The 24,966-nt window shown below is 45.3% G+C and overlaps 1 protein-coding gene and 1 long non-coding RNA gene across 2 annotated transcripts in view; one reads left to right on the top strand and one right to left on the bottom strand.

Annotated features, from left to right (window-relative positions):
* LOC144772959 (nicotinamide N-methyltransferase-like) overlaps nt 1-24,966 on the top strand; it is a 151,379-nt gene that overhangs the window by 94,367 nt on the left and 32,046 nt on the right. The window lies entirely within an intron of this gene.
* The window catches only part of LOC144772960 (uncharacterized), a 940,307-nt gene continuing 924,071 nt past the window's right edge, over nt 8,731-24,966 (bottom strand). The window contains exon 7 of the long non-coding RNA XR_013599883.1: nt 8,731-8,801. This is a non-coding gene — a long non-coding RNA (uncharacterized LOC144772960). The remainder of the gene's footprint in view (nt 8,802-24,966) is intronic.

The following is a 24,966-nucleotide window of genomic DNA, read 5'->3' as shown; positions in this document are numbered from 1 at the left end:
TTCATTGATATGTTTATGACCAATAACCTTTTGAAGTTATATATAGATGAATCGGAGGTATTGGTTCCAGAGAATCATCCTCGGAGCTGAGCATCCGGTTGTTAGGTACTGGCTCTTGCGGCACCACTAGCCTTAGACACTTTGACCAAAAATCTAGGTAACACTATCAATGTCGATGTTAACTTCTACAGGCTTGTCAACAAGCTCTCCGGTACATGTTATTCCCATTTGAGAAGCTTAAGGAAATGTTTCTTGCCTCTTAGTTAAAGGGAGAAGGTTGGTAATCCAGACAGCTATTTCATCTTTTTTAGGTTACACACATAGTCTTGCTTGGTTTACCTCAATGTCTTATCTATCACCTTCAGATAGTGCAAACTGCAGCTGCCACTTGTGTTGCTTAGTTTACCTCAGTACACTTCCATTACAAGCTGGACTTCCTCTCCAGGTTAATAGTGAATAAACAGATCTTTTTAAGACACTATGCATGGTGCACAAGGTACTTTTTGCCTCTTGTCCTGAGTAGCTCCCCTCTCGGTTCCAGCCCTACCATCGTAACGTAACGTATAAAGACCCTGAGGCCAGCATGGTTTTGTAGAAGAAGAGTCTAAATGTCTCTCTTTAAGAATGTCATCAGTGTAAGACATCTAATATTTAGCAGAGAAATGTGGCATATATGAGTATAAGCCCATATAGCATTCAGTTTGATTGTCATTAGGAATTGCAGTGTTGCTATAATACAGCAGAGCACTTGCTGACTGACTGATATGACTCTAGTGAAGCTTGAGAAGCAAAATGGATTAGATCAAAGAGGTTCCAAAGTGGTAACTCAAGCACTGTGTCTGCGAGAATGATTATGCTAGCCCCTCGTGGGGCACGATTGTGTCTGTCCTCTGCTCAGGACCGAGACTAGAAAATTAGGCAGACCAAATTCTTCAAGGAGAAGGTAAACGATGGTCCAGAAGATAACAACATGGACTTTCCAGTTTTATCTGGAAGTCTGCAGTAGGGGCCTGTGTTCGACCTCATGGCCACAAGTCCACTCAACCTTTCTTCCTTCTGAGGTTGATAAAATGAGTACCGTTGAGTTGGGTAACAATAAACATGTATTATGCAGCGCCATGTGACCCTTCTGGGTGAACGTGCACTTTACAAATACACATATTATGTTATGTTATGTAAGTCTAGACTCGTGCATTCAAAATATGCATCATGCTAATACTTAAACCTTAATCTAATGAATACATTTATATTAGATATGTAGTTGAGCTCTCGCCGGGTACAGCACCACACTATATTGTATTAAATAAGCTGATGTGATTTCCATTATTAATTCATTTTTAAAGTGATTTCGAATTCTTCACCAGTCCGTCGTTATTGGTTGAATTGGTGCACTTAAATAAAAACAATTACCAAATCAAATTGTGTTTATCTTTGTGAATTGTTTTTATGGGTTTATGTTGTAAATTTTTAACTGAGCTAGTTTTAGTGACTGTCCACTTTAACTGCTTAGTTTCCCCTGTGCTCTGCTGAGCCATCAATTGCACTTCTGTGAGAAAGCTTACACCTGGCAAGTGGGCAGCAAAGATGAAAGCCATAATATTGCAGATGAATGCCAGGAAAGCCAAAAGAGAATTTCATCCTTGCAATTGGCTAGTGTGAATGCAGCTTTGGACTAGGGAGAAAAGAGGACTCTTTAGAAAACAGGAAATCACTTTTGATGATGGAAGAAGATGGCTGAAACTGACGCGAGGAAATTCAGGGACAGTTCCAAATCTCATCAGCCTGGGATGAGGGAGTGGATGCTTCTTTGAAAGCATTACATTGCCTGGAGTGAGGCAATACCGTGGTTCCTTATGATGGAGTTTGTAATTGCATCAACGGGGAGCACATTCTGATTCACAGTTTTGCAGAGTTGTCTTGCTACACCAGCCTCTAGTAGACCCTAAGCTCCCTGACCCCAGAGAGCTTTGGAGAACAGCTGACCTTTGGGTGGGGAAGGGCATTCTGAAGTATCCCATGGGAATCAATAAAAGGGTGTCAGGCTTCCAAACGTCTGTCCAAATTGGAGATGAAAAGAAAAAAATCAAGGTTCTTAAGGGTTCCCGAAGAGAGTCCCATGGCACTTCAGAGGATAAAAGGGTGGTTATTGAATGGAAGAATAACCAATCCGCTCAAAATCTAAATCCACCATTCCACCAACTGATACACACCAAAGTTCCTTGACTCACCTTGGTAGCACAGGCCGAGCTTGAGTCTAAACTCTACCAAAGGTACTAGAGGATGAAGGAGTTAACAAGAGCAATGTAATACTGTTGAGAAATGAGCAAAGTATCTGGGCAAAGATTGGCACAAACCAACAAACCATATGATTGTAACCAGTCACAATTGAAAGGTCAGGTTTTCAAAATTAAAATTAAAATAGGAATAAACCTGCAGTGTTTATCTAATATGTATATGCCTTACAAAGCGCTGAGCTGGTTGCATTTTTCTTTCTCACAGATTTCATTCTGTCTCTCTAGTCTCTGTTTCTCTAGCTCTGTTTAAGTCTCATCTGCACCTCTATTGGAAGGTGTGGCTCAGTGGCCAGGGTGCCTGACTCCGGCCTACGGGCTTCACGGTTCGATCGCCGGCAGTGGGTTAGCCCAGCACCATGTGACTCTGGGCAAACGCTTGCTTATTCTCCCCAATGGCCCCCTGTGCCTGGACACCCTCGGGTAATTGTGTGCTTTACAAATAATCGATTTCATTTTTTTATTATAAAAGTACCTGAGTAAACTGCCTTTTTCTTATTCATTTCTGTGTAGGGCAGTCAGAAAAATTGTGTCTGCCTACAGTTTTAAACACTTTATGTTCGAAGAAATATGCTTCTTCATACGCCATAGATTTTTTTGTATTAGGGCCAAATATATAGACTCTCTCTCTATATAAATTGTGGAATTGGATCTTTACTGATTTTTAGGAAAAGCCCTAAACTTTCCTATTTAGTTAATAATGAGGCGTGAGCCGGGAGATAGATGAATCTGTGAGCCTTGTTCTTAAACCAGAAAATCTCTTGCTATTTGCACTGAACTATTCGTTTTATTTGGCACAGCTCTGTTTTAAAGTTTTTATTACATTGTTGGGACCTGTTTTTAAAGATTACTTTTGAAAACTGTACCTGACTCTGAGGTCTCACTACCGGCGCTAGGAAGCCGGTTCCATCACCGTTTTTGATCGCACCGCCATCTTGGGTTGAGTCAGGGTGAGTAGTCTAGGCTTTCCCAAGTCTCACATCTGATTCCCTGCGTGTGCGAGCATTGTATAAATTAGGAGGCTGGCGCAAGCGCACAGCGTATGTGCGCAGCGGGCGAGCCGCTGGCGCGCCAAAGGCAAGCCCGTCTGCGCCCGTCCGCGCTAGTTCCGCGCTCAGCGCCAGGACCCCAATCGGCTCTACATCAGGTACACCCCTCCTTCATGTAAATTCACGTTTAGATTTAATGGCTATGAATACGGTGGGGACGCATATCAATTGTCTGTGTCTATCGCAATGCACTAGACCTACCTTCTCGGCTATGACCTGCCCTAACTCTAAGGTGATCCTTCCTCTTGTAAAATATCAGTCAGTAAGACCCAGGAGGGATACTAGAGCTGGGGGCCTAATGTGGCTGTACTAACGGGCATTCTGCTGAATGCCAGATCACTGGTGAAGCATAGCATTGAATTTGCCAGGCTTATGGAGGAAAGAGAAATAAACTTGGCATCTATTACAGAAACCTGGACTGAGGAAGCCTCAGGTCCAGATCTGGTGAAAGCAATTCCATCAGGATTCGCCTGCCATACTTTAAATAGGCCAAATAAGAAGGGGGGAGGACTGGCAGTCATATATCCTAGCAGTATGAAGGCACCTTTTTGCTCTACGTCCAATTCAGACTGTGAATCCCTGTCTTTCAATCTGAGCCTAGCCCACCATCATACGCTCGAAGGTATATTGTTTTACAGACCACCCGGAAATAGAAGTTCTTTTATTAAAACAATTGGCAACCTGTTGGAAGAAGCTATTTCTACATATACTTATTCCATTCTGGGGGATTTAAATTTTTATTTGGAGGCTACAAACGATCCAGACACAGTGATCCTCACAGATATGATGAAAGGCGTCAGCCTGGTTCAATGTGTAACCACCCCCACCCACAAGGCGGGACATCCCCTTGATAGTATATTTACTAAGCACCCGGGGCTCAATTTTACTGGGGTGTTGGCTGTCCAGTTTGAAATGAAACTGGACAGACCATGTGGCTGTTCAGTTTGAACTGAAACTAGAGAATCATCTTAATGGGGGCAGCTGCCCCAAGAAACAGATCCAATACTAGGCTTGGAATAAAGTAAACGGGAAGGAATTTCAGGATCTCCTCACATCCTCGGCAGGTTCTATTCCCACTAAACCAGAGGAAGCTACTTTGACTTACACTAAATGGTTGAAAAATGCATGTAGGAAATTAGCTCCAATAAGAACCATTGTCCCGAAACGATAATTTCCTTCCGCCCCGTGGTTCACGCGAGCATTGAGAAACCACAAACTTAAATCTAAGCGTCTTGAACGCTGTTGGAGGAGAGACTATAGAGAGGTTGATAAGGAGACATATAAAAATAGCCTCCAAAGCTACAAACAGCATCTGTTTACTGCTAAACAAAAATATTTTGTTACCAAAATTGACTTGGCCAGAAACTCATCAAAAGAACTTTTTCGGACCATTTCATGTCTGGTATTACCATCTCCAGTTAGATTCCATTCTAGTCAGGAACTTTGTGATGGGTTGGCTAACTTTTTTCTAAACAAAGTTGAGACTATTTTTTCAGTGTTTGATGATCCTAGAGAGGCCGGTGGTCTCAATGCTAGAGAGGTCCTGAATTCATCCTCTCCACCTTACCCCTCATTGGATGAGTTTACATCTTTATCAGTGGAAACCACTTATAAGTTACTTCTGGCAGCTCGGTCAGGCTCCCCGGAAGATCCATGCCAAGTGGCAGTGGCTCAGCTTGCCGCATGGCCTATTTCATGTGTCCTCACATCAATTTTCAACATGATGTTGGGAACCGGTCAATTTCCTAAAACTTGGAAGGTGGCCTCGGTTCTATCCCTCTTGAAAAAATCCAATCTGGATCCTAAAGATCCAAATAGCTTTCGTCCTATATCGCGTCTTCCTCTGCCAGCAAAATTGATAGAGAAGGCCCTTAATATACAGCTTAGTGCTTTTCTTCGAGAGGCGAATGTTTTGGATCCCACGCAATACGGCTTTAGAGAGGGACACAGCACTGAGCCGGCCCTCATTAAGACAACTAAGGAGATTAGGAAGGCTGTGGACCAGGGTGGCAAAGCGGCCTTGGTCCTGTTGGATCTGTCTGCGGCCTTTGACACGGTCCATCACAATCTCTTGATGGACCGGTTAAGGACATGTGGGATCCAGAACAAAGCATGGAAACTCCTTCATTCGTTCCTCTCGGACCGAGTCCAGATGGTGTCTCTGGGTTATTACCAATCCAAACCATTTGTGCTGCCTTGCGGAGTCCCACAGGGGTCCTCGCTTAGTCCTACATTGTTTAACGTATACGTCTCCTCGTTGGCCCCACTTATTAGTGCTTTTGGATTTGATCTTACAACCTATGCTGAAGACACGCAAACTGTGGTGTCTCTCCTACCCGGGCAGGAAGTTGGGACTGAGAGGCGTTTTCAGGACTGCATGGAAGCAGTAGGCAATTGGATGGGGGACAACTATTTAAAATTGAACTCTGATAAGACAGAGGTGATTTTATTTGGTAATGACCATAATTTTTGGACTCCCAATTGGTGGCCGCCATCGATTAGTTCCCTTTCTATACCTACGAAGAAGGCTAAGAACTTAGGTGTTATTTTAGATGACAAACTCAACTTTGGAGACCAAATAAATGCAGTTTCATCTAAAACCGCATTTGTTATTAAAACAATAAAAAAAATCTGCCTTTTTTGCCGTTAGGTAGTCAACAGACCGTGGTTACTGCTTTGGTCAAAGCTTGACTATTGTAATGGCCTGTATTTAAACATTCAGGAACGCTTTATAAACAAGCTCCAAATGCTGCAGATTGCTGCAGCTAGGCTTCTCACCGGTACGCCAAAGTTTGCCTCAATTTCTTGAGGTATAAAAAAACTTCATTGGCTCACAGTGAGAAACAGAGTTTGTTTCAAGGCATTGTGTATGGTCTATAAGGCTCTAAATGGTACTGGACCGGAATTTTTAAGAAAACAATTCACATGGTATGCACCAACAAGGAATCTTCGCTCTTCGGGGGCCAAGTTGACTACCATGCCAGCCATCAAAAAAGCCACTTGGGGAGGTAGAAGCTTCGTACTTGGGGCAGCGAATGCTTGGAACGACCTTCCCAATTATCTCAGACATTCTACTGATTTCACAACTTTCAGGAAAAATCTGAAAACATGGCTGTTTGACAAATAGTTCGGTTGAACTATGACACACTCTCTTTCTCCTTACGTCTTCTGTTTGTATCTGGGTATTGGAAAGGTAACTAGCACCAGGACACCTCCGGGTAATCGTGCGCTATATAAGTTATCATAACATAGCATAACATAACATAATTATGGTCTGTGAGGCGTATATAACTAAACTCACAACACGGTTAGACAGATTAATTAACATACTGCAAACTATGTCATGTTATGTTAATTACATTTATAAAAGCGCGCGATTACCCTAGGGTGTCCTGGTTCTGAGCTCTGCCTAAGCGATAGTCAGAGGGGTTCAATGTGTAAAGAGCCAAGTTTTCAGACCCTTTCTAAAGTAAAAAAAGTCCATGGCATTTCTCAGATAGAACGGTAGCTCGTATCATGCCTTGGACGTGCAGGTGATGAAACTCCTGCCTCCCCAACTGTTTTTTTTAACGGTGGGGATTTGGACATATTTTGCTCCTTTAGACCGCAGGGTCCTGGCGGGGGCATACCATTTGAACCTTTGCCTCAAATGGTCAGGGGTAAACCATTTAGAGCCTTAAATGCTATGCATAAGGCCCTAAAATGAACCCTTTGCTTCACCTGGAGCCAATGTAGCCGAATTAACTCTCTTTTTACCGAAACCAATTTTAGTATGCCTGTCAATAGCCTGGCGGCTGCATTCTGAGCTATCTGAAGCCTATTCACATGTTGATTTTGGGCATTCAGATAAAGGCTATTACAATAGTCAAAGCGTGACATAACGAGGACTGTGACCACCGTCCTGAAGTCCACTTCTGAGAGAAAGGGTTAATTTTCCTTAGAATTCGCAGGATCAAGAAGCGGGAAGAAACCACTAAACTTATGTGGTCATTGAAGGTCAAACTATGTCAACTATGACCCCTAAGTTTTTAACTTTCAGAATTGGAATGGGATGATTTCCCAACTCTGTAGGCCACCAGTCTGGGGTCCAAATATGAGGATTGTTTCCAAATGCAATCACCTTGGTCTTCATTGAGTTGAATTTTAGACATTTCATCGACATCCATCCTGCTATGGCTTGCATACAGTCATGGAGGCGAGCTCCAGTTACTTTTTCATGACCGTTTTTGAGGGATAGAACAATTTGTGTATCATCAGCGTACGAGGTTAGCTGAAAACCGAACCAGTACAGCTAACGATATCAAATAAATATTAAGAAGGTTGGGGCTCAGGGAGGACCCCTGAGGAACCCCACACGAAAGGCTAAAAGACTTTGATATATGGTTATCCAGGTCGACAGTTTGGGTTCTATCAGATAGGACGGATTTAAGGATTTTCCAAGCAAACCCACGTACCCCAACCTCAGACAGCCGATCCATCAACACCTTGTGGTGGACCGTGTCAAAGGCTGCCGACAAATCCAACATGATCAAAACAGCCTTCCCACCACAGTCCAAAGCCTCCCTTATCTCTTTACATGATTTGATATGAACCTGGCCCTAAGTTGTGTAGTTCAGGAAAGTGGCTCAAACGAGACAGGACATTTGGATGGAGATCCCGAAGGGTGAATCCTAGAACCCAAACACATATACGCAGTCACTTTTGTTGGATGTTCCTCAGGGCACATGTTTCTGCTCTTCGTAGAGAATGTCTTGGTTAGGAGGAAAGAATTTTCTGGTAAGAATATAAATTCAAGACGATTTGTAAAATTTGATGATTGCTGAGTTGAATCGAAACGTTTACAAATTTCACAAAATTTGACAGTTTAAAATGGGAATGGAGCTGTATTTCCCAACAGGGTAGTTAGTGGCTACAGAAACTGTCCTGCTAGAGCAACCTTTAAGTATTTGTATACTAGATTAAACTTGTGGATCACTATTGATTGATTCAAATTCAGTGCTTATTTCTATTGAGCAAGTTGGCATTATGCTGCAGAGTTGCCAAATTCAGTAGATGCTTGATCACAAAAAAAAATCTGTCTCCATTATTGTAATGTTGGTGCATTACTAGCTCTTGGAGCATGACCTTTGGATTACTCAATTCATAAAGTCAGACTCTGAGAGGCCAACCTCTTCAATTGATGCATCATCAAGGGACTCCTGCAACAGGGTTAAGCGGGACGTCTGCACAAAACATGGGACCACAAGAGACATCCTTATCAATTCAATTCATTTTTATTAAGATATGGAACTAAAAAAAAAGAGATCCACTTAAAAGGTTACAAAGGAATTTCATGATAAAATGTCTACAATGTGCAAATACAGACCTTACCATGGGATACAAAAAATGTAGCAGCATATCATGAAAGGACAATTTTGTGTCAGATAAGATTACAGCCATAAAATCGACAGAGGATATATATCTAGAAAAAGAGAATGGAAAGTGCTTATATAGAGATAACTGAGAATCCTTCCACCTAGCAGCAATAGTTTAGTACAACATTCATTTAATGTAAATAACATTAAAGAAGAAAAAACAAATCACACTAAGATTAACAATAAATAAAGTTATAGCTCCTTTTACCACATCAAGTAAATAGAATTAATTATATGTTCAATTACAAGCAATACAAAAAAGTAGAAGCAAAGAATCTGATTACTCAGACCCACAGACTACATTCAAACTAACAACATCAATTCAGTGTAGAGATCCATAGCTAAATCCGTGGCCAATATAGGGACATTTTAAGATCAATGAAACAATCAGGGGAACTGAAGAGCAATAAAATAATGTGATTGGATAAAATGACAATTCCTTTGCCACAGCGAATAGATAGAACTATTTAGGTACTCAAATTCAGTAAGTACCTAAATAGAATAGGGGACACTTAAATTATTAGGTATACCTACAGTTAGAAGACGGTATAACTGAGTATGGATAAAACACTTGTGCCAATAGCCCCCTATCAAGGCAGGACATTTAAAATACCACTAGAATAAATTTAAACCACCTTAAAAAACTTTTTTTCGCAGACTACTTCATTCTTTGGAAATTAGAGAACCTCATGGGTGTAGCAACAGTTTTGATGTTATTCAAAACAGAGGACGTAATAAATGTAGGCGGTGAGGAAGTAACACGGGGCAAACAAACCAAATATGGTCAATATTCTGAGCCCCCCCTATTACATAAATTACAGAATCTTCCTGTGCTTGCAAGGGGAGACCTACATGCCATTAAGTCATTTGAAGGCAAGTAGTTCATATGGAATAAAATCACAAAATGTCGGTCCCCATGATCTAAGTTCCAAAATAGATATCTCTGGGCGACTCTCGAGTAGCTGGAGTTAACAATTATTTTCAATCTTTCCTTCAGTTGGCAATTCTTAAGATCTCTTTGGTAACTTATAGTGTTGCTAGTGCTTTTTCTAAATGCCTTAAGTTCCATGGGAGAAAAAGAGAGCACTAGCTCTTCTTGTGTGCTAAAGAGATTTAATGCTGTATCAAAGTCACGTGCAAATGAGTATTTGTCAGTCTTCTTTGCACCAAAGATCTCTCAACTAAGGAAGCCCCTTATTGTGTTCAAATTGCTATTCTGTAGCAGGTATCCTCACCGGATTACTCTGGCTAAGCCTTGGACAAATTAATTTATTAGACCGAATTCCAGGTGCATAGCTGGAGGCAGGACCAGATTATTAAAATTATTTAGCTTACGTTAAATCTGGCCCATTTCAGTATAGAATCTACATAAGCCAGTAGCATAAGATGTGGCTTTGCTGGAGCAATGGTGGATATGGGGTTTATTCTTTGTGCTACCAGTTATAATTTTACCGAGATAAAGGTAGGACTCTACAATCTCAAGTTTCTTGGATCCTGGATTGCAGACAAAGTTGCAAACCTACCTATTCTTTATATTTTTTACAATCAGAATGTTACTTTTTGAGGTGTTTATCTTCAAGTAATGAGGCCCTGAATATTATTTAGAGCCTGCAACTTCTTACTTAATCCAATAGGAGTCAGGTCCATAATTATAATATCATCTGCATACATTATACACGGAAAAGAGCAACAACTGATCTTCGGTGCATCAGTCACTAAGGGGGAAAACAATTTGGAAGATCGGCCAAATAAAGGGAGAAAAGGATTGGTGCTAAAAGACAGCCTTGCTTTAAGCCATTTTTTGTATGGATTCTGGCTGAAAGGCATTGATCTCCTCCCAAAAGAACCTAAGACCATGTATTAGAGTGCAGAGCTATTATAACAGATAAAAAGGGTGGGGGGATTTCCATTTTTTGTAGTTCATTCCAAAGTAATGGCCGATCTATCTTATCGAAGGCTGTTGTAAAATCTATAAAAGCTACAAATACTTGTGAATTATGAAAATCAGTGTACTTCTCTTCAATTAATTTCAGCATACAAATATTATCTATGGTACAATGGTCTTTCCTGAATCCGTCTTGTTCAAGAGGAAGAATATTCTTTTCAGACACCCAATTGTTGAGATGATCCAGTACACTACGAGCAAATACACTCACGACAGACTCTAAAAGGGCTATTTGCTGATAATTACCCGGTTGGTGACTGAGCCCCTTTTTAAGAGGTATTGAAATACTGCCACACCAGGAGGGAGCGCCTGAGGATCTCATTCTTTTAATAAGACCAACAACCTCACACCTAGATGGATTGAAACTAGATGCCACCAGACTAGAAGGAGTGCTAGAAGAAATATAAAGCTTCTCAAAGAATTAGGATTATCTGAATACAAGTCAGTTAAGTAAGCTATCCAGTCTTCCTCAATGATGAGAATAGGGAAAGATTTTGCCCTTGAGTCACATCAATCAGATGTAATGTCCCAATACTTGTTTATGTTTTTCTTTGAGGCCGCCTCTTTTAGACAGACCCAATTGAAGCCTTCCTTTTTTCCCTGAGGGAACTTTTTTTCCTAGATCTTTTCCTCTTTAATAGGGAAATTAATTTGTGGCGATCAAGGGAGAAAATCAAGAATTGGGCCCTCACTAAGCTATTTATCTCCCTATTGAGGGAAAGTATAGATTTATCCAATGACTTATGGCGAGGAGGTTCGGAGTTGATCTTACAAGATCCAACCAAATGGTCATAATGCTGTTGAAGGAAACCCACGGATCAGACTTAGAGGACTGTTGGTTACCTAATAAAGAAAGTAGCTGGTCATCTATTAGCATTAAAATTATCTCTTTTACTTTAGAGGCTGCCTTAGCATTTCAGTGGATTCTGCCATTTGTTTTATTGAATCCAACAGGAGTATATTTGAAGTTCCAGGAGCTTACTTCCGTTAAATTTACCTCCAGCTGACAGGAGATCAATAGATGGTCACTGAGAGAATTATCCAGAACTTTCATATGGGACAGCCTGTTGAATAAGTCTAAGGATGCAATTAAATAATCGATAATAGAGCCCCCAGAAGACAATTTGTGGGTGCCTTTTGCAGGAATATCCTTTCCAAGTCTCCCATTAACAATTATTAGGCCGGTCTTTCTTAGGGCTTCTAGGAGTGTCACCCCTCTTTTGTCTAGCCGACTATTGTTGGGGAACAAGGCAGACGAAATTTTTAAAGCCTCCTCTTTTTGAGAATTAGCAAATAACCTTATACCATGATTAGAGACTTTAGCATTAAGGTCGCCCACCAATATTAGATGAAGGTATTTTTCTCTTGCCATGGTAGAGGGATGAACGCCTCCTCAGCGCCCGACATCGCCATCGCCATCCCGGACGGGTACAAGATCATCCGGAGAGACCGCGTCAACCAGACTGGAGGAGGCATCGCCATCGTACACAAGAACACCATCCGCATCACGACCGACTCCAACGACACCTTCGCCGCCGCCAAATATCTCCACTTCCAGATACACACCGACCCAAAGACGACCCTCAGAGGCACCCTCGTCTACAGACCCCCGGGACCACGCACACAATTCAGCGAAGACATCACGGACTTCATCAGCCCGCACGCCCTCCCCTCCGCCGACTACATCCTCCTAGGGGACCTCAACTTCCACCTGGAGAACAACAAGGACCGCAACACCACCACCCTGCTGGAAAACCTCGCCAACCTCGGACTCAAGCAACTGGTGAACACCCCGACCCACTACGCCGGCCACACGCTTGATCCCGTCTTCTCTTCCAGCAAGCACATCACCTTCAGCCACGCCACCGGACTCCACTGGACCGACCACAGCTGCGTCCACTTCAGCTTCAGAAGAACCACGACCCACCACCACCCGCAACAGGTTCCTCACAGGAGCTGGAGCAAGATCACCGCCGACCAGCTCACCACCTCCCTCAGCCAGAGCCCACCCGCCAGCACAACGGACCCCAACGAAGCAGCCCGCAACTTCACACAGTGGCTGACTGCCTGCGCCGACGACCTCGCACCACTGAAGAAACCTCCCAGCAGACCCAGAAGCAAGAAGGCCTCCTGGTTCACCGACGAACTCAAGGACTCCAAGAAGAACTGCCGCACCCTCGAGAAAACCTGGCTCCTCGACCAGACCACAGACAACATGACCGCCCTCAAACAAGCCACCCGCAAGCACCACCAACTTATCCGCACCACCAAGAAGAAATCACTGAAGGAACGGCTGGACAACAACACCCATGACAGCAAGGAACTCTTCAAGATCGTCAAGGAGTTCTCCAACCCCAGCACCGGCAACAACGACATCACTCCTTCACAAGATCTCTGCGACTCTCTCGCCTCGTTCTTCCACCGCAAGATCGCCGACATCCACAACAGCTTCGGCGCACCATCCACGCACCCAACCGCCGAACCAACGCACCCCACCGCCACCCTCCGCACCTGGACCACGGTGACCACCGAAGACACAGCCCGCACGATGAACACCATCCACTCCGGATCTCCGACCGACCCCTGCCCCCACCACGTCTTCAACAAGGCCGACTCCACCATCGCACCCCAACTCCGGAACATCATCAACACCTCCTTCAACACCGCCACCTTCCCGGAGAGCTGGAAGCACGCCGAGCTCAGCGCCCTTCTGAAGAAACCAACAGCGGACCCCACCGACCTCAAGAACTTCCGCCCCATCTCGCTCCTCCCTTTTCCTGCGAAAGTCATCGAGAAGATCGTCAACAGACAGCTGGCCGCCTTCCTCGAGACAAACGGATCCCTCGACCCCTCGCAGTCCGGTTTCAGAGCCAACCACAGCACCGAGACCGCCCTGATGGCAGCCACCGACGACATCCGAGCCCTGCTCGACAACGGGGAAACAGCGGCACTCATCCTCCTGGACCTCTCCGCAGCGTTCAACACTGTCTGCCACCGCACCCTAGTTCAACGCCTCAGCAACATCGGCATCCAAGAGAAGGCACTGGAGTGGATCATCTCGTTCCTCACCGGAAGAACACAGAGAGTTTGCCTCCCCCGTTTCGATCCGAGGCCACCGAAGTCATCTGCGGCGTACCACAAGGATCATCACTCAGCCCCACCCTCTTCAACGTCTACATGAGACCTCTTGCAGCCATCGCACGCCAACACAACCTCAACATCATCTCCTACGCCGACGACACCCAGCTGATCCTCTCCCTCACCAGGGACCCCGACACCGCCAGAACCAGCCTACACGAAGGGATGAAAGACGTCGCCGAGTGGATGAAGAACAGCCGCCTGAAACTGAACTCAGACAAGACGGAAGTCCTCATCCTGGGACCATCGCACTCCGCCTGGGACGACTCCTGGTGGCCTCCCGCCCTGGGCACCGCTCCCAAGCCAACAGACCACGCACGCAACCTGGGCTTCATCCTGGACTCTTCCCTCTCGATGACCAGACAAGTCAACGCCGTCTCCTCATCGTGCTTCAACACCCTACGCATGCTCCGCAAGATCTTCCGATGGATCCCGATCGAAACCAGGAAGACGGTCACCCAGGCACTCGTCACCAGCCGACTGGACTATGGAAACACCCTCTACGCCGGAACCACAGCCAAGCTACAGAGGAGACTCCAACGCATCCAGAACGCCTCCGCCCGACTCATCCTGGACATCCCCCGACGCAGCCACATCTCCGGCCACCTGAGGGACCTGCACTGGCTCCCCGTCAACAAGAGGATCACGTTCAGGCTCCTCACCCACGCACACAAGTCTCTCCACGACCTGGGCCCCAAGTACCTCAACGACCGACTGACCTTCTACACGCCCACCCGCCAGCTACGATCTACTAGCCTCGCCCTCGCTGCCGTACCACGCATCCGAAGAGCCACCGCCGGAGGCAGATCCTTCTCCTACCTGGCAGCCAAGACATGGAACTCCCTCCCCATCCACCTTCGACTGACCCAGGACCATCTCGCCTTCAGGAGACAACTCAAGACCTGGCTGTTCGAGCAATAGCGGACCCCTTCCCCCAAGCGCCTTGAGACCCTCACGGGTGAGTAGCGCGCTATACAAGTGTTATGATTGATTGATTGATTGATTGAGGAGATAAAAACAAAAAGCTTTTCTATTAAAAAGGCATGAGAGGAGCCTGGAGGGATGTAAGCATTTACATTTAACAGCGACACAGTACTTTCGTGTTCCTCCCTAAAATCAATTTTGACTGCCTGGATTAGATTAGACTCATGACTCATGTCTTTATAAGCCCATTTAGTATTGGTTCTAAGCAGTATGGCAAGGCCTCCTTTAGCATGACCTCTGCCCAGTGGAAGCGCATGATGGCCTAACTCAATATAATCATCTGTAAACCAGAACCCTGAAGACTAAGGTTCTTGAATGCATATTATGTCCGCGTTTTGTTCTTTTAAAAATTGTAATTTGGTTTGAACAGTGAATAGGCCGGCCGCGTTTCAGCCGATCAGTTTAAGCCCAATACTAGGAGTTATTCCCATACCTTAGCCCTCTCAAACTATTGCTATTTAAAGTCTCAGCTATCCAGTTCCATTTTTTTATCTTCCTCAACTTCGGGCATTGTTTCCTTAATCGTTCTCTCCCCAAGCAAGGAAACTCTCCTACAATTTTTCCCTAGTGAAACCTGCAATTCTTTTTCCCTCTTCCAGTGGGAGCCGGCTACTGGAGGAGGTTTGGAAGAACTATTGGATGGGCCCATGATATTGTTAGGATTATGCATTGTTGGTTTAAAAGCATTAGCCTTTAATGGGACGAAGACATCAATTCCACGACTTCGTAGCTAATCGCTGTTCGTAAGCATGAGATTAGATATAACTTTTCGACAGAAGATCACTTTTGCTCCCCTGGAATTTCTTTCTTTTAAAATTTGCACCAGTACCAAATCCCTACTCTGCACAATTTGTAATTCGGGAATGTCTGAGAAAGAACCAAGAAGAAAATACCTGTTCATGATTAGTTCATGATCAAACATAAAGGAGAATTCAAGGGAGGGAGGCACTACCTTCGGACCATTTGCCAGGCTATCCCTGGCAGGGGGATTCCGAGCAAGATTATATTATCCCCCTATTGAGGAGGAAAATAGGGGAGCATTGGGATTAATATTAGATAAAGACACCATTGATAGATTAGACACTGGGGGGTGGAAGCTTGTATAACCAAAGCAGAGTCCTGGGAATCCCTTGAGACGGATGGAGAGCTTCTTATGACTGTTTTAGGTTGATCTTCTGCCCTCTCTAGTGACATCAGGGGAGAAGTAGGAGAGAGAAAAGCAGTGGAACGCAGTCTCTTAGATCATTTTTTGGTTATTCTATGATGCTTTCTCCTTTTTTTTAATATACTTCTGAGTTTGGATGCAATTCATTTTCCTTTCAATTTTTCAACCACTGAAACAGGTGTTTCAGTTGTAACACCCTCACTTTTATTAAAATAAAAATGGGGAAAAGAGCCGTATCAAGATCAAACAACTGCTCTAAGAAAGGCTGATTTATTTCAAATAAGTCTACATTGCCCTTCCCCTTGCAGATCCTCCTACTGCTGGAGGGGGCGCTAACTTGGCATCCAAAGTCTCTACTTTCAGAAATGGAGTCAATGCATGCCTGGGGGTGTGCTGTAGAAAGAGGGGTTGATGGTTGCTGACATTCTTCTTTGGGGAAGGCAAACCTTTTTGAAAAAAATAGCTGGAGGCATGACATCTTTGCCTGTATACGTTTGTTGTTCCAGGATAACCAGTTTGGTCCATGATAAAAGAGAGTTCAAGATACAGTCAGAATTGGCAACAGATTTCCTCATAAGAGCCAATATAGAGGATAAGACTCTTTCCAGGCAGTTCAAAGAGTCAGGTAAAAGAGCTTTATTCTTAGGAAGGTTATTTGGCGAATGCGGACTGAGAAATAAATCAGGAGTAACTGATGCCCTAGAATCCGCCCTAGAGTTAGATAAAGAGTGACCACTCTGCGTGCTACTAAAAAGCTGCATCTGCACAGTGGGGCCAGAAGACGTGTCTTAAGCAGCTGCCCCAGTGTTTGACAAAGGAGAGAAATTTGCAGGTAGTTTTAGTTCTAAGAGTGTTTTGCAATAAAGTCCATGTTTAAATCAGGGAGGGTAAAATCTTCATGTTGAATATTCTCCTCTCTGGATGCAAGCCCATTTCCTGCCCCGGACCTGGACTCCTTATCAGCGGCAGAAGAAGGGGTTTGATTGGATATGGGTGACGTATCCTTGTTAGTTGTACCATTCGCCTCCAAATTCCCTCGTCGTGGTTCAGACATATTTACCTGTGCAGTCACTTTGTTCAGCTCTGACTCTCTTTTGGAGAAGAAGGTGGATATACTGTTGAGACCTTTCATGATGTTTGGCTGTAGTGACTTATTCCACAAAGGATTGGCTTAAGTCTTCTTAAAAAAAAAAATAATAATTTCAGCACGTAGTTTTTTTGCGGTCATGGTCCGCCTTACCTGTTCAACACTTAGGCAGACCTTTGATCGAGGACTGCTTTTCTTACTATTCTAGACCGGCTACTTTTCTTCATAAAAGATGATGATTTATATTTGTGGCATTGATCAATTATAGTATATTGAAGAATGTGGTTCACTGAGGGTACTCTTCACTTTATGTTGTCAGCTGTAAAGCTATAAAGCGATTCAGAACCTAAAAGAACAGTCCTTTCCAGCCATGGGGTTACACCAACGACCCTCCAATAAAGAATAGATCAATCCCTGGACCGTTCCAGTAACAGGAGAGATAACTCCACCAAACAGACGAAGGGAGAAAAAAAAAGAAGGGAAAATATGTGAGGAGGGGAGGTAGCCCCCGAGCTGGAGCTCACTGGGACTACCTCAAGCCGCACCCAGGCCTGGCTGGACCGCTTCTGCGAAGCGGTCCAGCCAGGTCTGGATCTAGCTCTCTCTTAGCAGGTAGTAGCTACTATACCTGCGCTCAGACCTTGCCTCCACTTACTACTGTTCTGCATCAGAAGGGCTCGTGCCCTACACCTGAGGAATATCCACCGAAGAGGCCAACAGGCAGTCCTTTGTTAGACGGAATAACACAAAGCCTACCAAGCACACATGACAGCTTTGCCTAATACAATAAACGGAATTTCAAGACTTGTATGAGGGTATAGGTGCAAAAAGAACAGCAATTTTTGTTTTAAAAGCAGCATTAGATCATTCATCCGGCTAAATGTAAAACACATGAGCTCAGGGATTTGCCCAGGTATTAGCCGCCTGCCTCTAGCTTCCCTAACGAACCGACAGTGTCTACCCAACAACAGAGGCGCCTGCAACCGGAGTTAAGCAGCCCAGCTCCCAGCACCTTTCACACCCAGGCATCTCCCACAGGGCTTTAAGTGGGATGAAAAAACTGGGGGAGTCTCACAAAGGGGCATGGCCAGTGTAGTTAAGGGCATGGCTTAGGAAACATAAGCTAAAAATCAGTGCTTAGCATAGTGTACCGCCAGGCTTGTATTTTGCTGTTTCTATCATTGGATCCAGATATATGACACAAGTAACATCATACCCACAACAAGTCAGGACTATTGGCTTTGTCAATGGTTGTTAGTTGCATACGATAAATAAGCAGCAACTATGGCTTGTATGTAATATTGAAAAAGCTTCAATTTAAAGCCTTGGTGACACCACAACAATGATGCAGCTCCTGAGTTTCAGAAAGAGAAGGGAAATCCAGAGAGAAAATGACTTTCTTTAACCCCTCCCCCTCCCTCTTAGCGGTGCTAAGGGGGAGGGGGGGGGGCCGTGCGGCACAGCCATGCTCGTGACGGAACCACTCCGTCATGAGCCGCGGTGGTGCTGTGCTTGTGACGGAATGGTTCCGTCACAGCCCCGCCCGCCTAATAGAACCCTCAGCGCAGGCATGGAATCAGCGCCGCGGCGGCCGGGCCATGACGGAACCATTCCGTTACCAACACAGACCCACCTTGGCTCGTGACAGAATGGTTCCGTCATGAGCATGCAAGGGGTTAAAGGATTTCCCTTCCCCTACAATGCTCACCTGGCATGAGGCCATGCTGTAACTTCTCCACTAGTGATAAGTGAGTAGTGTGAGCACATGCACATCAATGTGCCTGCTGTCACTGCAGTCCGGCAGGGCACAAAACAGAGCCCGATAGAGACCCGTTTGGAGGCCCCCTTTAAAAAACTGCCGGTGCTCAGCACCGGTGAGACCCGGCCCACTTAAAGCCCTGAGCTCCCAGACACAAGTACCTGACTTCAGCTTGCAAAGTCTGTGATCTCGTGGCTCAAACCTGTCACAATTCACCTGTCCAGCAACCGGATACACTCCACACCCTCAGGCGAGTGGGGCTCACCAGGGGTACCGCAAGCCACTCCCAGACCTAGCGGAATGCCTCAGCGGGCCTCCTGGGGCAGCCTCTCCGAACCAGCTGACTACGGCCGCTGAACTCGTGACGAACTCAGGACCACCTGAAGATGCGGGGGTGTGGAGGATCCCCCACCAGGAATCTGCAGCGTGTCAAATAGCTCGGGTACTCCAGGCTCCGGGCTCGGGCACATGCTTGGACGTTGCCAGGAACGCGGATCTCGGACGCGGCTCACAGCTCGCTCCTTAAGTGACTTGTTTTGGCATTTCCATTTCCGATTACTGGAATAAGGCACTAGTGCATCCGTCCTCTGATATTTATCTCTGTTGCTATTTTCAGGTTAGATATGTTGCCCCTGGTTCTGGCACAGATTGCAGCTGGAACTAACAACAGGTGTGGGGATTATTGATTTCTGGATGAGAATACTTATAAAATATTTCAGTGAAGCCATTTGTTCAGCTCATACTCATATGGGTACTTTCAATTACCACTGCTATCCCAGGGACCTGAAGTACAACTGAAGTGCGACTAAATAACTTACATATTTCCGTTACATACTCAGATTTCGAGGGGTAGTAAAGGCGAGCAGTCAACCTTTTCTCCAGGTTGCGGGGTTTAAAACTAAGATGCTGCATATCACAATTGCAAAAACAACAGTTGATGAACAGAATGCAGAACAATGGCATACATTCACCCCAGTACAGAGATCTGGGCCTAAATCCATCGTTTTTTTGCACTCCACACCACCCCAGTTCAGACATGGCCATATGCAAATCAGCCTTGACCCTCTGCCTCATGGGAACAATCCAGCTCGAGCTGTCAAGCCATGTCGTTCCTGGACAGGAATCAAGCATCCTAGGACCGGTTTCTGGCTATCAGCCTTCTTCAGCCAGGATAGCTTGACTCCAGTGGTGTGGAGAGCATGGAACTCACGTCTGAGCATACCCATCCCACTCGGGGTGACAAATGCAAAAACAACAGTTGATGAACAGAATGCAGAACAATGTCATACATTCACCCCAGTACAGAGATCTGGGCCTAAATCCATCGTTTTTTTGCACTCCACACCACCCCAGTTCAGACATGGCCATATGCAAATCATCCTTGACCCTGTGCCTCATGGGAACAGTCCAGCCCGATCTGCCAAGCCATGTCTTTCCTGGACTGGAATCAAGCATCCTAGGACCGGTTTCTGGCTATCAGCTGTCTTTAGCCAGGATAGCTTGACTCCAGTGGTGTGGAGAGCATGGGACTCACGTCTGAGCATACCCATCCCACTCGGGGTGACAAATGCAAAAAACAACAGTTGATGGACAGAATGCAGAACAATGTCATACATTCACCCCAGTACAGAGATCTGGGCCTAAATCCATCGTTTTTGTACCACTTTGTTCACCATAAGTTGGCAGGGTATGCTCAGACGTGAGTCCCTTGCTCACTTTGCCACTGGATTCAAGCAAGCCGGGCTGAAGACGGCTGAAGTGCCAGAAACCGGTCCTCAGAAGCTTGTTTCCGGTCCAGGGAAGGCATGGCTTGGCAGTTTGGGCTGGACTGTTCCCATGAGGCACAGGGTCAGACTATGTAACTATTTTAACACCTCTTGTCCCAGGGCCTGACCTACTTTGGATCCTGAGCAACTGGGCCAAGTACACCCTCTGCACTTGAGTCTCAGTGGTAGCTGTGGACGAGTAGGCGGGGGGGGGAGAGTGTGGCTACAGGTGAGTCGATATGACTCATAACTCAGAGTGCATTCTATATGAATAATAAACAAAATTGCCAGTCAAATGATTACATTTGTAAGAAAAGCAGTTTTTATTTATTACTCTACACATGCAAGGGAATAATTAATGAGCGATAACATTATCTCCTTGAAGGTAGGGCACTCATTGTTTTTAGGCAAATCCCTGTCCCATTTGGGGAATGCTTACTAGTCGTCTATTCTCAAGAGTTCTCCTTTAACTACTTAGGATTTAGTCAAGTGTATATGGTGCTGCAGCACCATTAGAAGCAAGTCCCTCCCAAAGATCTAGTTCCAGCCTTACCCACTCTGGCAGTATGGAAGTGGTAAGAGATGCCACGAGTGCCTTCTCTGTGGATGCTCCTGAGTCCTAATCCTGTTCAGCAAAGTCAGGCTGCACGTGGTACACGTGGCAGCACCCCGCAAGCGCAGCCTCCTTCAAGTTGCTCTGCTAGTTCGTTCCCCCGATCCGAGCTGTTTCAGCTTGGCAAACATGAGGTAAGTCATTCTTCCCCTCACAGGGGTGGACTCGATCCTCCGGCACCCGACTTGACGCCAGCAAGGGTGCAACATCTCTGGTGGTGTCTTTGTGGTCTTAGGGTAATCAGTCAGCTGCATATCTCAGTGTGCAGGCTTCGCCTGACTGTCACAGCCTTAATCTTTCTGACCGTGAATTGACCCAAACCCTTGTCCACAGTGATACCAGTCCAGCAGCCCTTCCTGGCATACAGGGTTGCTGCTGTACTCGCAGTCTTGCCCAGACTCAACCTCACTACAGTGGCCCCTCTTGGCTTATGGAGTTACCAATAAAGTTGGACATTAGTCTCAGTGCTCCTGACCCAATAGGTTTAATTTTGGCCTCCTCTGGAACACTGGGTCACCTCAATGAGGTGGAGTAGGCCTAGCACATCCTGTGTGGCACTCCTTACACAGATCCTATTATGGCGGCCCTCTCCTGCGCATTGGGGACACTGGACTGTTCCTGCACTTGGAAAACAACCCAATAGCCGTGCTGCCGCTCTCCTCACACCTTGCACATAGAGTCCTCACTTGCTCCAATGCTCTCCCCTTCCTCACAGGGCACACCGGGCTTGGAAAGTAGGCAGTTGCTGGTACAAAAGGCTCCAGGGCAGATGTTCTTGATTTTCCTGGGTCCCCTCACCCACCAAGAAGCCTAGCAGGGCTTTGCCTCAAGTCCTGGTCACTGTTAGAAGTCTTGCAGAGCCTCACCTCCTCACACTGCCGGTCTGGCTGCTTGGTAGATAACAAATTTGGGGTTTCAACCTCCCCTTCTTATAGTCCCTTACCAATCACGAAATGTGATTTAGAGACTGAGTCTGAAGTTTTATGATGGGGTTCTGCTTCTTTTGAAGTGTTCTTTTTACTTTTTCTTCTGTCCTCTTGAAAGACTGTCTGTCACTGCAGGCAAGACTCTGAAGCTGTTCATTGGAGTGACCAGAGTTCACACCTGATGTCAACCACAGTGATATGTGCATCATAAATTTAATTCTGGGCTCTCAGCCCTACGCTTTATGATTATCTTATCAGCCCCATCTCCTTTCCTGAGAAGTGTCCAGTCCCCTTCCTTGTGATCTATCACTGAATCAAAGAGCAACCCTTTGAAGTGTGAAGGGAGAGTCTCATCCTCCCTTCCTCCAGTGTGTGTCCCACCCAGCTTACAGGAATGCAGCAATACACAAATCTGTCTGAGGGTATTCCTCTACTCTTCATGTCTTCACTAGTCAGGCCTGGGCTTCCCAGAATGGAACCAAGGGTCCTTCATATAATGTAGCATTTCAGGCACATTTGCACTCAGTAAACATTCGCAGCACGCTTACTCTCCAGTACTGTCACCTCCATGCATTGTGCCACTACAGACACAAATTGGGTCTGCACGCACTGTTTAGTACTGTATCTTTTCTGTATTGTACCAAGGTGTGTTATTTACAAACACACACTGCCTGCACACACACACTCACACTGTGTGTGCTGCACCACATTTCACCCTTCAGGTATTGTTCTTTATGCAAGCACACATATACCCAGCGCATACTTTCATTATGCACGCACTGCATCTCTCATAATAAATTCCCAGCTGCCATACATACACTCAAAACATGCATTAACCATAGATTTATTCCACAGCACTGCTCTATCCATGTGCTGCTCCCTTGCCAGGCACACATACATCAAGCGCAGAGTCACAACTCCTGAGCTGTGCAACACTCTACATCTACTTGATGCTGGCCAAGGGTGAGTTAAGCACACTCAGTGGTGCTAATAAAAATGTAAGTGAGCGGGTAAGCCTCACTCCTGTGACGAGTACAAGGGATCTGTTCAGTACTACTGATCACTACAAGGTATGCTCCCACCACTGTGCTAAGCCTGCTTAACTCTTGGTGAAGATGGTAGCCTTCCACCACTATGAGGTTGGAGCTTTGGGCGTCCCTCCCAGTCGAACAAGGCTGCAATCTGTGAGACAGACCTATGTCATGGCGCACATGCATGATTTGTGTTTGCCTACGACAAAAAATCAGCATTAGGGATTCAGATAGCAGTACAGTTGGGCACTCAGAGCAGAGGTACACCCCTCTTACCATGCAGAGAACTTTTCCGTCCCAACAGTACCGAACAATGACTGTACCTTGCAATTTTTATATGGTCTCGTTTCTTAACTCAGGACTCAACTTAATAACTAATTCTTATCCTCTGGAGCTCGCTAATGTTATCAGTCAGAAACACTAAGTATCTTGTACAGAAAGTACAAAACCATGATGGTACAATACCCTACACAAGAATTGTTCTGTGTTTACTCGGATAAAGGGAAGATGCTCAGGCTCTTTTTAAAATTGTACCAAGCTGATTTCACAACTACTCTAATTTGTGGTAGAATGGATTAACTCTTAGTGAGCATGCATACCAGGAGAGGCACCTTTTTACCGGCATAACAATATTACACAAAGAGCAGAAATGTAAAGGTCTTAATAGGGGGTGAGTTGAAAAGTCAATCTAAAGCACTTGATTAGGGCATGGTTAGTCGTGGGGTACCTGTGTGTGTCCTCGAGTGATGCACTCTGCAAACCTAATTTTCCTGTTAGTTTTATTGTGTAAATGTCCTGAGGTTTAAATATCAACAGAATACCTTTAGCAGAGAAACCATGTACCTACAATTACCTATTATAGGCAATATCAATGTAAGCTGAATAAGTGAGCAAACATGCGTACGCAATATCCACACTCTCTAATGCAAAATCTGCTATCCCTTCCTCTTGCCGTCATAAATGGGAAGAACGTAATCGTTTTTATTGATACATAACAGCCCTTTTCACCCTAGACTAAGTCAGTCATATGAGTCTCATGTGTTTTTGTAAAAGTTGATTCTGTCTGTCTTCAAAGTAAAAAATGGTTGGCAGGGAGGTGTTACTTCCATCAACCTATTCAAGCCTAGGAATTAAGCAACCTGGCCGTATCTCCCTGCAATTCTATTTTAACCGTTGCTAGCCTAAATGCTTGTCAGTTTCACTTGGGGCTTTCCTCCCTATCTGTGGATTTCTGCTTGATGTTCTGTAACATATCGCGAAAACATGCATCGCTGACCTTGAATAACAGAAATACTTCTTATCATTCATCAACAAGGCCCTAGCACAGCTGCATTCTTCACTTCAAGAACCTAGGCTGGGATCCTTAACCTCCTTTTGTGTAGGCCCCACTGATTGATAGTGGTCCAGTCTTCATCCTGGAAGACCATTAACCCCTTGTGGTGTGATGGCTGTCACCCACCTTAACCCTGGGCATGCACAAGTATCTCACGTACGGAAGATGGAGTGTGTTGGTGCTCAGGATCAAACTGAAATTGTTCAAAATGCAGCCTTGGTGTGTTCCACAGGTTTCAGCCCTGAGTTCCTTCTTGCACTGCCTGTCTGCTGTTTGATTTCTGAGTTGTGCTACTCAAGTGTGCTCTCCTCTTCTTACTACCAGCAAGGGTCTAAGGCTGCATGTAGGCTTACACAATATTTGACTCAGCCACTACCAGACTGCATCATGGCAACTACAGCAATGCCTGCTTTCTATCCATCATCAAAGCATGAATAACCTACAAAGCTGTCCCCAGAAATCTAC

This window comes from Lissotriton helveticus, chromosome 8 (genome assembly GCF_964261635.1).
Source record: "Lissotriton helveticus chromosome 8, aLisHel1.1, whole genome shotgun sequence".
Lineage (NCBI taxonomy): Eukaryota > Metazoa > Chordata > Amphibia > Caudata > Salamandridae > Lissotriton > Lissotriton helveticus.
This window is presented reverse-complemented; position numbering and strand designations above follow the sequence as displayed.